We start from the raw sequence: 15,178 nt of genomic DNA on the forward strand, positions 1-15,178 counted from the left end.
TAGAACAAAATGATGGATTTTACGGTCTGGTGTTGATTTAGATTTTTTTTAATAACGTTGAGTTTAGTGTCACCATGTGAATTTTGTTTATGAGTCACTGTTTCCCCAGTCCAAGCCTCTTTTTCTGTCAATCCATCTGATAATCTCCTTAAAATTCATCCATTGAGGGTTTTATGCTAAGTTAATGGTGATCATCATTGTAACGACCAGGGCCGGATTAAGACGAAATTGGGCTTGATGCTGCAGCGCAAAAAAGGCCTATTTTTTCTCGGCATTGGTGCATGTGCATTTGACACTCACCGTACATGCGCACTAAGAACGATCAAGGAGCCTTAACTGCTTGCGATGCTGGGCCTTGGGCCGGCTTTTAGTTTTTGCCTTTACAGATAACCATTTAAATAGCCATCGATTTTTACTGTACAACTAACTTTCAAGGTGAAAAATTTACTATGTGACACTTACCAAACAATAATAAAGTGGCAAGAATCCCCGATATTGCAAAAAAGGAAGCTAAATTACTAAGTAAACTGTTTAACATAAAATTGGTAGCATTAACTTGAAATCTTTGGTTAACAATAAACACAACAACGTTATAGTTACATCACAGCGCAAAGAACAATAGTAACTGTATAATAGGTAACGCTGTGTCTAGGCGTCCGAAAGCCGGACTCCAAATTTCATTCTAAGAATTATTTTTTGGTTAATATAGCAAAGGAAAACTGTTCAGCCTCTGGAAAATTCTCGTCTGTTTTCATCTGGGCGTTTTTCAGGAATGGGCCTAATGCTGCAGCATAAATAGCACCCACCTTAATCCGGCCCTGGTAACGACCTGCACCTCACTGTACTTTAATAATAAACAGCTTTATGTCAAGAGAGCTTAGAAAAAGCAGTAATGATAAACTTCACTGGCATGGCTCAAAATAAAATGATGAACAGCACAAACTTATTTAAATCCTTTAACTGGGTTCAAGAATGGCTTGAGAGCACTGCTTTTCTATCTCGCTTGGTTATTCAGCCTTTAGCTGATTTGTTGTTATTGCAGCACAAAGTGTATCCTAAATTAATGGCAAAACTTTATGACAGTAGACACTTCAGCTGCACATTCTGCATAAAATGCATATACTGTACATACAGTATGTTATGGATATTTTACCAATCAAATCACAAACTTCTAATTATGGAAAATTCAACACAGTCAAAGCATTATTGGAATATTTAGAAAGTGGCATATAGGATGGAAATGACACCATCCGCAGATTATATTTTAGATTTCAACAAGAGAGAGGGCCTCAATAAGGACCCTTAAGATCCAAAACAATGTCACGTAGAGCAGAAGTAGTAATACATGATGTGTTCATTTTTAAAGCAAAAACACACCAGAAGGGATAAACAGATTGGCGCACCAAGCACAACAGGAATAAAAACACAGATTGCAGACTGCCATTATGAATCTTCCTATACAGATGTTGAATTCCACCCTAGTGTTATGGCACAACCACTGATCCTACTTCCAGGTGGTGAACTGGTACTTCCTTTCTCATCTCCCATCTCTCATTTTCATGGGCCTGGCCTCATCCTCCAATTAGTGAGACTTTATCCAACACTTTTTGTGGTACTCAACTGGCCCTCTGCTGTAAAGAAGCTTTAAAGTGCCTCTCTAGGACATTTTCCAGAGACAGGAACGACTTTAGTTTTCCTGTGACACCAGGCTAATACTTCCTGTAAAATTTTGTGTTGTCTCGGAACCCCTCAGCCATCAGTGATCTAGAAAGGACTTGTTCTGTTAGACAGATGTCGTGAAAAATTCTTTAAAGAAATAACATTATGCTCCTCTTGCAAATGGTTAGGTGAGTACTAGTGTGTTGTTAGCCAAATCTGAATTCGCCCTTGAGTAGACTACATCGACCCAGCTTCCCCGGGAAGTGACCATGTGCTTTTACCTATTGGACCGAAGGTCTAGCAACTTACTGACAAGTCTCTTTGGCCATTTTTGCTCTCTAAGAAGAATGTTTCCTCTCAGCCTGCTACTTTTTCAAACTCCATCCTGTTCATTTTCAATTGTGGTGTCTATCACTTGACACTGTGAATTTTGGGGGCTTTCTACACTGGAATGCTGAATTCACGTTTTCTTGCAAGTGGTGGTCTTTCTGCTTTCTAATGGTTTGAATCAAGACCCCCCTCGGTTTTTTGCCCCTTGGCCTAGTGCTCTTGCTGCTGGTAACCCAATGCTATTTGAGCAACTCTTTGTAACATATAGTTTTAATTACATCATTTAGCACCCACTTTAAGACCCAAACACCATATTTAAGACAATATTTGAACAGTCACATGTACATTTTAGTTAAAGCATTTATTTTTGATTTGTTTCATCTGTTAATTTTAAATCCCTAGTGAACAGTTAAAACTTTATGTTCACTGTAATAAAAATTTGAGAGCAGTACAGTGGCATATTAAAACTGCTTCTTCTCATTGTCACTAATTGTCACTTGCAGAGAAAGGCATTTACACAAGGGGTTTGCAATGCAATTAGTTTGAAAGTAATTGGTTACACATAAAGGTACATCACACTGAGGGCAATAATTAAAATTAGTCCCAGTGATCATAGTAAAATTGGCAAGAATGTACTAAACAAATATGTGCAAATAAGCTGTTAAAATATGTGACCAAAGTTATGTACTGTATCAAATTAAAGTCATGTAAAGGAAAAAGTCTAGTTTTACAGATTTGTTTAATTTAATCATGGCTAGGAAACATTGAATATTAAAACATGGATTAGACATTTTTATAAAGGGAATAAGAAATTATTATAATATTTTCCAATGTCCTTAACATTGTATAAGAAAAAGTGTTCATTTGTGGTTAATTCATATTTCATGTTTCGTATCATTTTGTGTTGAAGTTTATCTACTTGTTTCACATGTTTATTTACTGCTGAATCTTGGCATATTTTAACTCGCCATCACCTTTCATTTTCAGTTCTGTGTAGAAAGTGTGCTTAAATAGGATGAAACCGGAAAACTGTGGAAGACTGGAAAAAAGAAGCAATAAATGGTAGAAATTCAAACAGCTATATGTGACAAACAAATATTTTTTTATTATTTTTCTTAATGATATTCCAGAGTTTCTGGAATTACCACCAAATCTTTATTCTCCATTCTCCAAGATCTAATATCTTCAGCCTCCCTCTGGGTCTCATCCCCTCCACTTCCATGTTAGTACACCTGGTGCCTGTCTAAATTTAGTATATTTTTAAAAAGACAGAATTTGGGTTTGGAGGTGATTGAACCACTAAGGTCAAGTGACCATAATGTAATACAATTGTCAGTATTTTGGAAGAGCAGCAAAAGCAAAGACCAAAACTGTTAAGTTTAACTTTGGTAGAGAAAATTTTGACCATATGCAGCAAAGTCTAAAAAGGAGAATGGATCAGCAAAAGCTAGTTGTATAGACATTCAAAAGACAGTGATACAGGTTTAAAAACATTTTACATTTAATGCAGGACAGGTATATACCTAAATTTGGAATTAGTAGAAAATTACAAAAACTCTGCAGTCTGTTAATAAAGAGTTGAAAAAGAAGCTGCAAAGGCAAAAAAATCTGTATAAAGTGTATAAGACTAATGACTCCCATGATATGAGGCTAAAAAACGTTAGTGAGAAATATAGTAGATAAGACGAAAGGTGACCTTAACAGATTCTTTCAGTATGTTAGTAGTAAAAGAACAGTTAAGTGGGAGATGAAGTGCAGCAGAAAATAGAAAAGGGGAATTTTAAAAAAAGACAGTGAAATAACAGAAGCTATAAACGTGCAATTTTCTTAGGTCTTCTTGTGTGAATAAGCTGATAACCTCCCTGTGGTAACATGGGCTACTAAGGAGGTATCGAGTAATTTGGAAATTATAGAGCGAGAAGTACTGCTTAGATTAAATAGGCTCAAATCAAACAAATTACCAGGAGCAGATACTATTTACCCTTGAATGCTTAAGGAGGTTAGTGAGTACATATACAAACCCGTGACAAATATTTTTAGGAAGTCACAGCAAGAGTGTTGTATGTAGATGGGTGCAAAATTGGCTCCCAGGAAGCAATGGGTGATGTTTACAGTGGTGTATCACAGGGATCAGTACTAGGGCACCTGTTATCTTTTATGTATATAAATGATGTGGATACAAATATAAATAACAAGCTGGTTAAGTTTGCAAATGATATCAAGCTAGGCTTACTGGTAGATAATCTAGCATTTGTTGAATCGTTACAGAGGGACTTGAATAGCATAAAGGCTTGGGCAGATTTGCTGCTAATGAAATTTATTGTAAGTAAATGTAAAGTATTACACATAGGAAATAAAAATGTGAGGGTTGAATACACAATGGGAGGTCTGAAAATTGAATGTACACTTTATGAGAAGAATTTAGGATTCGTTATGGGCGTGTCACTTTCAACTTCAAGACAGTTTTCAGAAGCTATTAAGAAGGTTAACTGAATGTTATGTTATATAGCACAATGTGTAGAGTACAAGTCAAAGGTGTTTATGCTGAAGCTTTATAATGCATTTGTTAGACTTCATTTGGAGTACTGTGTACAGTTTTGCTTTCTAGGTTACAAAAAAGACACTAGTCCAGAGAAGAACAATTAAGCTGATTCCAGGACTGCAGGGGATGAATTATGAGGTTAGATTAAAACAGCTAAGCCTTCACAATTTAAGTGAAATGAGTTCGAGAGGAGATATGACTGAAGTGTTTAAAATTATGACGGGAATTAGCACATTGGCTCAAGACTGTTACTTTAATATGAGTTCAGCAAGAACACTGGGGCACAGTTCGAAACTTGTTAAGGGTAAATGTTGCACATAAATTAGGAAGTTTTTCTTCACACAGAGAACAATGAACATGTGGAATAAGTTACCAAGTACAGTAATCCCTCGCTATATTGCGCTTCGACTTTCGCGGCTTCACTCTATCGCGGATTTTAATTGTAAGCACATCTAAATATATATCACGGATTTTTCGCTGGTTCGCGGATTTCTGCGGACAATGGGTCTTTTAATTTTTGCTACACGCTTCCTCAGTTTGTTTGCCCAGTTGATTTCATACAAGGGACGCTATTGGCGGATGGCTTAGAAGCTACCCAATCAGAGCATGTATTACATATTAACTAAAACTCCTCAATGCTACAAGATATGCATCCCGCGCGGAGCTTGATTGTTTGCTTGTCTCTGCCTCTATCTCACCCTCTCTGACATTCTCTGCACCTGACGGAGGGGCTGTGAGCAGAGGGGCTGTTTGCACAGAAGCTGTTTGCCTAGTGGATACTGACGCACCTCTGAGAAATGCCGCTTTATCACGGTGCTTCCAAAAGCAAACTTATTGATTTTTTGATGGTTTGCTTTAATCTCGCTCTCTCTCTCTGACGTTCTCTGCGCCTGACGGAGGAGATGTGAGCAGAGGGGCTGTTTGCTTAGAAGATACTGACGCTCCTCTAAAAAATGCCGTGACAAACTTAAAAGCACACGTATTGATTTTTTGATTGTTTGCTTTTCTTTGCGAGCGCTCTCTCTCTCTCTCTCTGACATTCTCTGCTCCTGACGCGCTCCTTTATGACGGCGCTCCTTTGAAGATAAGATATGTTTGCTTTCTTTTAATTGTGAGAAAGAACTGTCATCTCTGTCTTGTCATGGAGCACAGTTTAAACATTTGACTAAAGGGTGTTATTTCATGTCTAGAGGGCTCTAATAATGTTAACAATGTGGGAGAGTTTATAAGGGCTTAAAATATCTAAAAATAACTACACAAACATATGGTTTCTACTTCGCGGATTTTCATCTATCGCGGGGGTTCTGGAACGCAACCCCCGCGATCGAGGAGGGATTACTGTAGTGTGGTAGACAGTAGAACCTTAGGGACCTTTAAAACTAGACCTAAAAACTACACTTTTCTTCTTACCACCTCCATCAGCATCACAGAAAACAACAGACTTAGAACAGAAACCTAGTGTGAGCCCTCTTGCACCTCAAAACTCTCACTAACCCCATCTACTCTCCTGACCATTGTACATGCTTCCTCAAACACTAACATCAACAACAACATTTATTTATATAGCATATGTTCATACAAATAATGTAGCTCACAGTGCTTTACATGATGAAGAAAGAGAAAAAAAGACAAAGTAAGAATTAAAATAAAAGAACACTAATTAACATAGAATAAAAGTAATGTCCGATGACTAGGGAGGACAGAGAAAACAAAAAAACTCCAGACTGGGGAGAAAAAATAAAATCTGCAGGGGTTCCAGGCTATGAGACCGCCTGCCTCCCTCTAGGCATTCTACCTAACATAAATAATCAGTCCTCATTGTATTCAGGGTTCTCATGGAAGGACTTGATGATGACAGTCATGTGGACTTCTGGCCCTTAATCCATCAATGTAGGGACATCACGGTGCTTTGATTAGGTGGCCTCACCACTACTTTTAAGTTTAGCTCTTGGAATTCTAAGCAGTCACACATTTGAAGATCTAAGGTTACGATTTGGAATGTAAGGTGTCAGACATTCCGAAATATAAGATGGAGTGAGATTATTTAAGGCTTTGTAAACCATAAGCAGTATTTTAAAGTCAATTCTGAATGACATAGGTAACCAGTGTAGTAACATCAAAACTGGAGAAATGTGCTCGGATTTTCTTTTCCTAGTTAGGATTCTAGCAGCTGCATTCTGAACTAATTGCAATCGATTGATGTCTTTTTTGGGTAGTACTGAGAGGAGTGCATTACAGTAATCTAGTCGACTGAAAAGAAAAGTGTGAACTAATTTCTCAGCATCTTTCAATGATATAAGAGGTTTAACTTTTGCTATATTTCTTAAGTAAAAAAATGCTGTCCTAGTGGTCTGATTAATATGCTATTTAAAATTCATGTCAGAGTCAATCGTTATCCCTAAATTCTTTACCTCCGTCTTGACATTTAATCTTAATGTATCAAGTTTATTTCTAATAACCTCATTATATACATTATTGCCAATCACTAAAATTTCAGTTTTCTCTTTATTTAGCTTGAGAAAATTACTACTCATCCATTGAGAAACAAAAGTAAGACATTGTGTTAGTGAATCAACAGAGTTGGGGTCATCAGGTGCTATTGATAAATACAGCTGTGTGTCATCAGCATAGCTGTGGTAGCTCACGTTATGCCCCAACATAATCTGACCTAATGGAAGCATGTAGATCAAAAAGAGCAGCGGGACCCAGGAGAGAGCCTTGTGGAACACCATGTAGAATATCATGTGTCTTTGAAGTGTAATTACCACAACTAACAAAGAATTTTCTACCTGCCAGGTAGGATTCCAGCCAATTTAAGACACTGCCAGAGAGCCCTCCCCACTGACTAAGGCGATTTCTAAGAATATTGTGATCAATGGTATCAAATGCGGCACTCAGATCTAAGAAGATGAGAACAGATAAACGGCCTGTGTCTGCATTTACCCGCAAGTCATTTACTACTTTAACAAGTTCAGTTTCTTTACTGTGATTTGTTCTGAAAATCGACTGAAACTTATCAAGAATTGCATGTTTATTGAGGTGGTCATTTAGCTGCAGAATGAATGCCTTCTCTAGGATTTTACTTAAGAATGGCAGGTTAGAAATAGGTCTAAAATGTTCAAAAGCAGGGGAGTCAAGATTATTTTTCTTGAGTAGGGGTTTAACTACAGCAGTCTTAAGAGAGTCTGGAAAGACCCCCGTATCTAATGATGAGTTTACTATGTCAAGAATACTATCAATTAGCACGCCCAATACTTCTTTGAAAAACCTTGTTGGTATTGGGTTAAGAACGCAGATGGAGTGTCTCAGTTGAGAAATTATTTTATATAAATCAGGTAAATCTATCCTGGTGAAAGAATTAAATTTGTTTATAATGGAGTACTGGGGCTTAAGAGGATCAGTGTTGGGGAGATATACTATATTATTTCTAATATCATTAATTTTTTGATTGAAAAATACAGCAATAGCCTCACAAGTTTCACTGGAAGTATTCTGGAGGCATTCATTTGCATTACCTGGGTATAGCAGACGATCAATCATAGAGAATAAGACTCTGGAATTACTAGCATTGTTATTTATAATTCTTGAGAAATAGCAGCACCTCTCAAGACGAACTATGTTATTGTATTCTGTTATTTTAACCTTCAATATCTCACAGTGGATAGTTAGTTTAGTTTTTCTCCATTTACGCTCAGCTCTACAGCATGTTCTCTTTAAATCAGACACTCTTTGGGTCTTACTTGGTATGATAGTGCTAGAAGGTTTTTTAACTGTCTTTTCAAGTGCGACTATGTCAGCAGCAGATCTCACTTTAATAGTAACATTTTCCACCTTAGTATTTACATTATCCTTGTTATTGTAGGCAGACACAAATCATTCCTGCACACCAACCTTTCTTAATGTTCACCTCACCATATTTCTACAGATACAGTGCAGCTTCTTTCTCTTGGTCTGGTGCTTTTTCTGCATTTTCCTGATAACAAAGATTGTATCTGTTGTTTCCTTCCCAGGTATGAATCTAAACTGTTTTTTGGTAACATTTACTTGATACTAATTTTTTTCTCTAGCAGTTTCTCACCTCTTTCATCACCTGCTACAAAAGCTTAATTGCTTGATATGACATAATCCGGTAGACCACCCTTTACATTGCATAGTGGAATAAGCACACTTCTTTTACAATCTTCATGAATCCTTCCTTCATGTTACACAGGTCTGTCAGCCATTCAACTCCTGGAGCTTCTGCTCCTTTCAGCATTTCTGACACCACTCCAGTTGAGCCCTCTGCTTTTAATGTCTTCACCTATTTCAGCATTTTTGTCGCCTCCTCTTTTGAAAACTTAAAAGTTTTCTTCTATTTCCTAACAATCAATATTATTATTCCATTCATTCTCCTCATTCAGCAACTTCTACATGTAGTTCATCCACTAATTCCTAATCCCATTGCTATCAATCATGTTTCCAGCAATTTCCATCTATTCCTCATTTTTGTTTTACCATCTGCTCCTATAGATCATCTTAATTCTCTGCCTTTGTTTCCTTTCACTCCTTATAGCATATCTTTACCCACAGTAATTTGTAAGGCTACCTCAAAGATTCAATATCATGGACTGGGCTTGTTCTGTCTGTTTCTTGATTGAATTTTATTCAGTGTAAAGAACTAGCAGAACCAGGTTAAAGTTTTAGGGCACGTTGCGGCCAGCCCCATATACTTGAAATGAATGAATATGAAAAGAAAAAAAACGTGTACAGCGCAAAAAGCTAGTCATCCTGATTTCTGTCTTGGGTAGACTGCCCAAGATGGGTACTCCTCTGGTTTTCAGGCATTATGGGAGGAAGAGGCGGGTCCAGGTGACAGACCCCAGAATTGATGTCAGGGATGGAATGGTGTTAATCTTACTTTCTGCAGAAGGGGGAGAAGAGAGCTCACCAGTACATAGCGGTATCTCCTGTCTTGGCAGAGAATTATCATCACTTAATCCTTTATACTGCTTCATACATGCACACACACGTGACAACAGGTAAAATAGTATTTCTCCCACAATCCTAGGTTAATTGCTAATCCTAAATTGTGCCCCAATTGTAAATGCAACAGAAGGCACTGTCATGGATTAGCACCCTATATAGGACTTGTCATTTCCTTGTACCCTCCCTTTAAAGGTAACCACAGTAATTGGAAGAAAAAAAACAGAAAACAAACCAGATAAACATCAGCAATTCATTAAACTCAAGACATTATGCTGATCAGAATGGGGATGAGCAGTACCTTGATGTTGATCTGCTGTTGAAGAGAACCACCAGACAGTGCTAAATTGAAAAAGCCACCAAGGAAGATTTACAGATGCTCCTTTTACTACATTGAAAAGCTCAGCTGAGGAGACAGGAGAAAGAATTGGTGGTTTATTGTATAATTTATTGTATTTCGTGGCTTATATCTGGAGAGAGGATCATTGGAAAGGCTCTGGAATTGAATAAAAAACCCTTTATTTTATTCATATTATGAGTGATGCTTTACTGTGTCTATGGTTTGGGACTCTGTGACACACCCTTGTGGTTACACACTTGTCCTGTTTAGTTAAAAACCTGAAATTTGGCAGGATGGTACATATGAGACACTAGGCATCCCCTAAGGAAGGACATTTTGATAGTATCAATATTTAGGGTAACCCCCACACAATATAAAAATTAAATAGCCCAAAATCTCGGAAATACCTTGAGAGATTTGACTGAAACTTAGTGATGTTATAGAATAACATAATATTTATATTATGCTAAATTACATGCTGTGTGCTGTGCGGAGCGCATGCTTTATGCAAATGAAGGGCTTGGCAGACATGATGGATTCTGTTCTCTGGCTGGGCTTCAGATTCATGTTTTGTTCATTTTTGATTCTTTTCATGTCGGTTATGTGCATCTTTCTTTTTTTGGGATTTTCTCTATCAATACAAGCTGCCTGTGTTATGTTCCATTTGTTTTGTGGGTGGTCCTACAAGAGGCAGGGACACCTGCTAATCACTGCTGGAAACCACCCTTTATTCTATAAATAAGGAAAGTCCCCCACAGTTCCTGGTAGTTCATCTTAAATGTGCTAAGGAGTTGATGAGTTATTCGTTTTTTTGCTGTGCTTATGATCTTATGTGAATTTTAAACACATGGATTTTTTTGATAATTGTATTGGGACTTTGTTTGCCCTGAATTGCCTTGGTGGCAGCTCCTTTATGCCTTTTGTGCTCTTTGGAGCTTCATAGTGAGACAGAGGATTTTTGTAGAAATAAACCTATTTTTATAAAGATTCTGTGTTGCTTTTATGTGTAGCTTCGGTTTGGCAGTATATTCCCTTTATTAGTTGGCATTTATGGAAGTGTTTTTGAAACCTTTTGGGATTTATTTGCTTTGGGACTCCTAGTCCTTGACATTGATGGACCATGCAAATAGCACAACCCACTAATAGGGTGGATGAACAAATTAACATTGGGATGTGTCCTGGATGAAAACGAGAGGTGATAACACTATGAAATGAAGAGAAAAATTTAACGAATCTCAAGGTAGATGCACAGATCAATGGTTAGTAAGTACACTTTTTTACTATTGACCACCGGCACTCTTAGATGCATGCTGGCTTTTATCTTGATTATCAGTTTCTCTCTGTTGACCTTCAAGAATAAAGTATTGAGCACCACAAAACACTCTCACACAAATGACAAGCATGGGGTAATTGAGTGCCATGGACTACAAACACATTAACAATAAGCTGGGGGTGGAGTATTTCGGGGCTGACCCATGGAGTTTCGGGACCTGCAGGTGCATTACAAAAGGGTGAAAGGCACGATAACAGGTGTGCAGCTCTTCCAAACCGTTTCATGGAAGGGGTTGTGAGCAGAGTGATAACAGCTGTATACCAGTTCAAAAGTGCTATGCAGCACACAGAAAAAAAAGTGAGCAACTGCAGCTAACGGGGAACATAGGTGATTAACTGTTTCAATAAAAAAATAACACACTTTCCTGTAAAATTGTGTTTTGCAATAGCCATCATCAAATGCCAAATCTCTAGGAAAAACAAAAAAAAGTAGGAATTGATCTAATGTAGGGACGTTTTACTCACGGACAATTGTGAAGGAGTAAGCCTTACTTGGCTGATTCCTTTTCCTTACATCATTTCAGATACAGTTGGTTACATTTCTTTTGTTTTTCCAGTTTGGGCACAGGCAGGTGAAAGGACTTGCTCATGGTTACACAGTGTCAGCATCAGGATTTGAATGTACAACCTCAGGATTTGAAGGCCAAAGCCTTAACCACTACATCACACTACCTGCCAATTCTATTAGCGCTTAGTAAAATAAATAAATAAACAAACTACAAACATTGTATAAAGAAAAGTAATGAGTTACTGGTAGTTACATAGTACTTCTGATACACCTGATCTACCAACACAACTATAAGTGATGCCCATTGCCTTAAGAAATTTCCCAGGCAAAGCCAGTAACATCGCTTGTAACTAAATACAAATTAACTGAATTGTTTAATTCAACATTACTGAGTCAAAAAATACCATTTAGTAAGATAAAACAAAAGGAAACTTCAAAGAACAAAACAAAACTGAACCTTACCTAACAATACTTATCCTATTGCCAAAATAGTAATACATATATTAACTCAATAGACTACTTTAAATACTAAGCCACGAAAATGTATTTTTAAACATGGAGATCCCAAAAAATACAAAAATACAAATTGTTAAATTTAGCAACAAACTGAAACTGACTGTACAAGAAAATAAATTGCTATAACTGCAAATAATTACTCAGAGGAACCCAATTAAGAGGAGGGGAGCCACCAACATAAATGTGTGAACACAATGCATCCTTCCCAATCACCACCACCTCACCAACACCACAATGCCTTAGCTGTGAGTCTCAGATTTAAAGACTCCTTTAAAACAGAATTCAATGTGGCCGCCCTAATATCAGCACACCTGTACTTTTGGGAATAGGGAATGGGGATAGTGAGGCCCCATCACTCAAGCATTAGAGCATAGAATAGTAAATGCAAAACTGGGTAATTAAACAATAAAGTAATACTAAATAATTATCCAATAAAACACCATTGTTGATTAATCTGAAAAAAGATCAAGAATAAAAATTACATGTTAAAATTATTAATGTAAGACAATGGCAAAATAATAAAAATACAAAAAAGGCAGGTATGGAGCACCGGCAAAGTCATAAGAGCAAATTTTGTTGTGCAGTTACTAGGTGTATATAAACTTTCTCTTTTTTGTGAACATCAGTGTTATGATTTATTTTTAATACATATAACAATTGATAATTTAATTTGGCTTGTACATTATTTTGGACGTGAAGAGATACCTTCTTATCCTTTCTAGTCTCTATATTTCAATCAGCACAAATTTGACAAATGACTTCCCTGTCCCTCAACAACAACTTGTGATAAAAAGTGATATCAGTATCATCCTACAAGATTATGATTAATTCTGCAAGCTTTTAAAGCCATTTCCATCTTTACAGGTGGTCACATAATCTTATGTTGGCCAGTTCCTGCTATTTCTGATAATTCTCTAACACCCTGCAGCTAAGCTGTTGTAATTTGTTACCAAGCATGTTTCTTGCCTTTTTTCTTTTGCCATGGAACAAGTCTACAATATGGATCTGAGAGCCAAAATTCAAAGTTTTAGAATGCTTTGATCAAAATGACTTTTCCTTTGCCTCTTTACAGAGTTTAATCAGTGCTCACATGTTTTGCAGACTGATGTAGTCAACTAATTATAAATTGATTTGGCCATTTGCCTACTTTTTTATCATCCCTGTGATGCATAAATTTGAGGAACTGATTAAATCCACTAATCCCATATCATTATGTATTAACAAGAGATATCATAACAGCTGCTCAATTGGAAATTAACCAAATACACAATCTGCTGATATTGAACATTCTAAATGAAAATAATAAAATATTATTGTTTATGATGTACTTTACAGCTTTAGTTCAGTATGAACACAAACACATGTATGTTCCGTCAACCTCTTGCCTCTTTCCTTTGTAGAGGAGGTTGACTTGTTTGTGGAGCTTCATCCACTGAGTGCAGCCGAGCTGTGGGGATTCCTAAACACAGCACTCAGCGGTCCGGTGCGCTCTTGGTGTTTGCTGAGCGGCACAAGTGTAACAACTGGGCAGAGTTTTGCGCTGCCTTTCTGTAAGCGTTCCTCTAAGATGAATGCCAGGCGCTGATGGTAGAAAAGCTCCGGACCTTTGTGCAAGCCACCTTGCCCCATCTTAGTGTTGCCCATACAAGTGCGAGGAGTCACTGGAGAGACAGTCGTAGATACAGGGAGCACTTATACCCTTATGAAATACAGATTGTGGGAAAAGCTTAAAGTGCCTCATGAGCAGTTAAGGGAAAGTGCAAAAGTAAAATTCTTTCTCGCAGATGGAAGAGCACAAGGGGCAAAGGGCAGGGTTCCTATGAGGCTCTGCTTACATGAGATGTACTGGGAGACAGAAGTTTCCATCCTGGAAGATGACCACCTGTCAATGCCCTTATTACTAGGAATGGACTCTCTTATCTTGGTAGGTCTTACCATCCATCTGTCGCGGCTGGAGTACAAGTTGTCGGGGGATGGTGAGGTCCATCAGTTTGGAACGAAGGCTCAGAGCAATCTGGTTTGGCCTAACTTGTATTATTACCTCATGCAGTTGGTGGACGAGCCCAGCCCAGTAAAGAAAGCAATTCTTGAACAGCCGGCGCTCGTTCAGCCACTGCTTAGGAGGTGGCACTCTGTGTGGACAGACAAATTGAGTTGGACTGAGGTGGTGTGTCACCACATCCACAAAGTTGACCCCCTCATTTAACGATCAGAGCTCCTCTCGAGGAGGAGTTGAGTCTGCTGGATACCCTGTGTGTCTCTAGTCCGGAGCAACTCAAGACCCCTTACCTTGGTCCGCTCCTTCTGCCATGCTGAACTGACTCCTGCACACATCAGTAATTGCATCCTCCTGGAAATGAACCTGTGGAATGACAACATATGATTCTTGAAACACATCTGGTACTGACCTCTACACCATCTCTCTCTTGGTGTGGAACACCCAACTAAATTTACGGTATTTGTCCTTAAAATACAGTTTATAGCCATTTCTCCGACTGCACACCATGCAATAATGGACACATCATATTTAACGTTTGTAAGGTACAATTTAAACATTCACATCTTTGTCAATTTCAAAGTGAAAAAAATTTTAATTAATTTACTTTATCTTATCTTTATCTATCTCTTTATATCCTTTTGCCTTCCTAAACAAGAATATATGATACCTGATCAATTATGTCACAACCCACATATAACATAGGAAATTATAAACATATAACAACAGAAGGAAATTCATGCCTCATGGGAAAGATTTGAACCCAAAACATTTTCATTCAATGGCAAACATGCTAACCACTACACCAATTTTTCAAGGCTTTTTTTTTAAAGTAAATCACAACCTTATTACTTACTGTCAGGGGTGGGTAGAATAGCCAAAAAATGTACTCAAGTAAGAGTAGCATTACTTCAAAATAATATTACTCAAGTAGAAGTAAAAAGTAGTCATCCAAAAATTACTCAAGTAAGAGTAAAAAAAGTATTTGGTGAA

The 15,178-nt window shown here is 37.6% G+C and overlaps 1 long non-coding RNA gene across 1 annotated transcript in view; it reads right to left on the bottom strand.

Annotated features, from left to right (window-relative positions):
- Positions 1-15,178, bottom strand: part of LOC120528624 — a 95,217-nt gene that overhangs the window by 66,588 nt on the left and 13,451 nt on the right. The window contains exon 3 of the long non-coding RNA XR_005633566.1: positions 14,479-14,551. This is a non-coding gene — a long non-coding RNA (uncharacterized LOC120528624). The remainder of the gene's footprint in view (positions 1-14,478; positions 14,552-15,178) is intronic.

Source organism: Polypterus senegalus, chromosome 4 (assembly GCF_016835505.1).
Source record: "Polypterus senegalus isolate Bchr_013 chromosome 4, ASM1683550v1, whole genome shotgun sequence".
NCBI lineage: Eukaryota > Metazoa > Chordata > Cladistia > Polypteriformes > Polypteridae > Polypterus > Polypterus senegalus.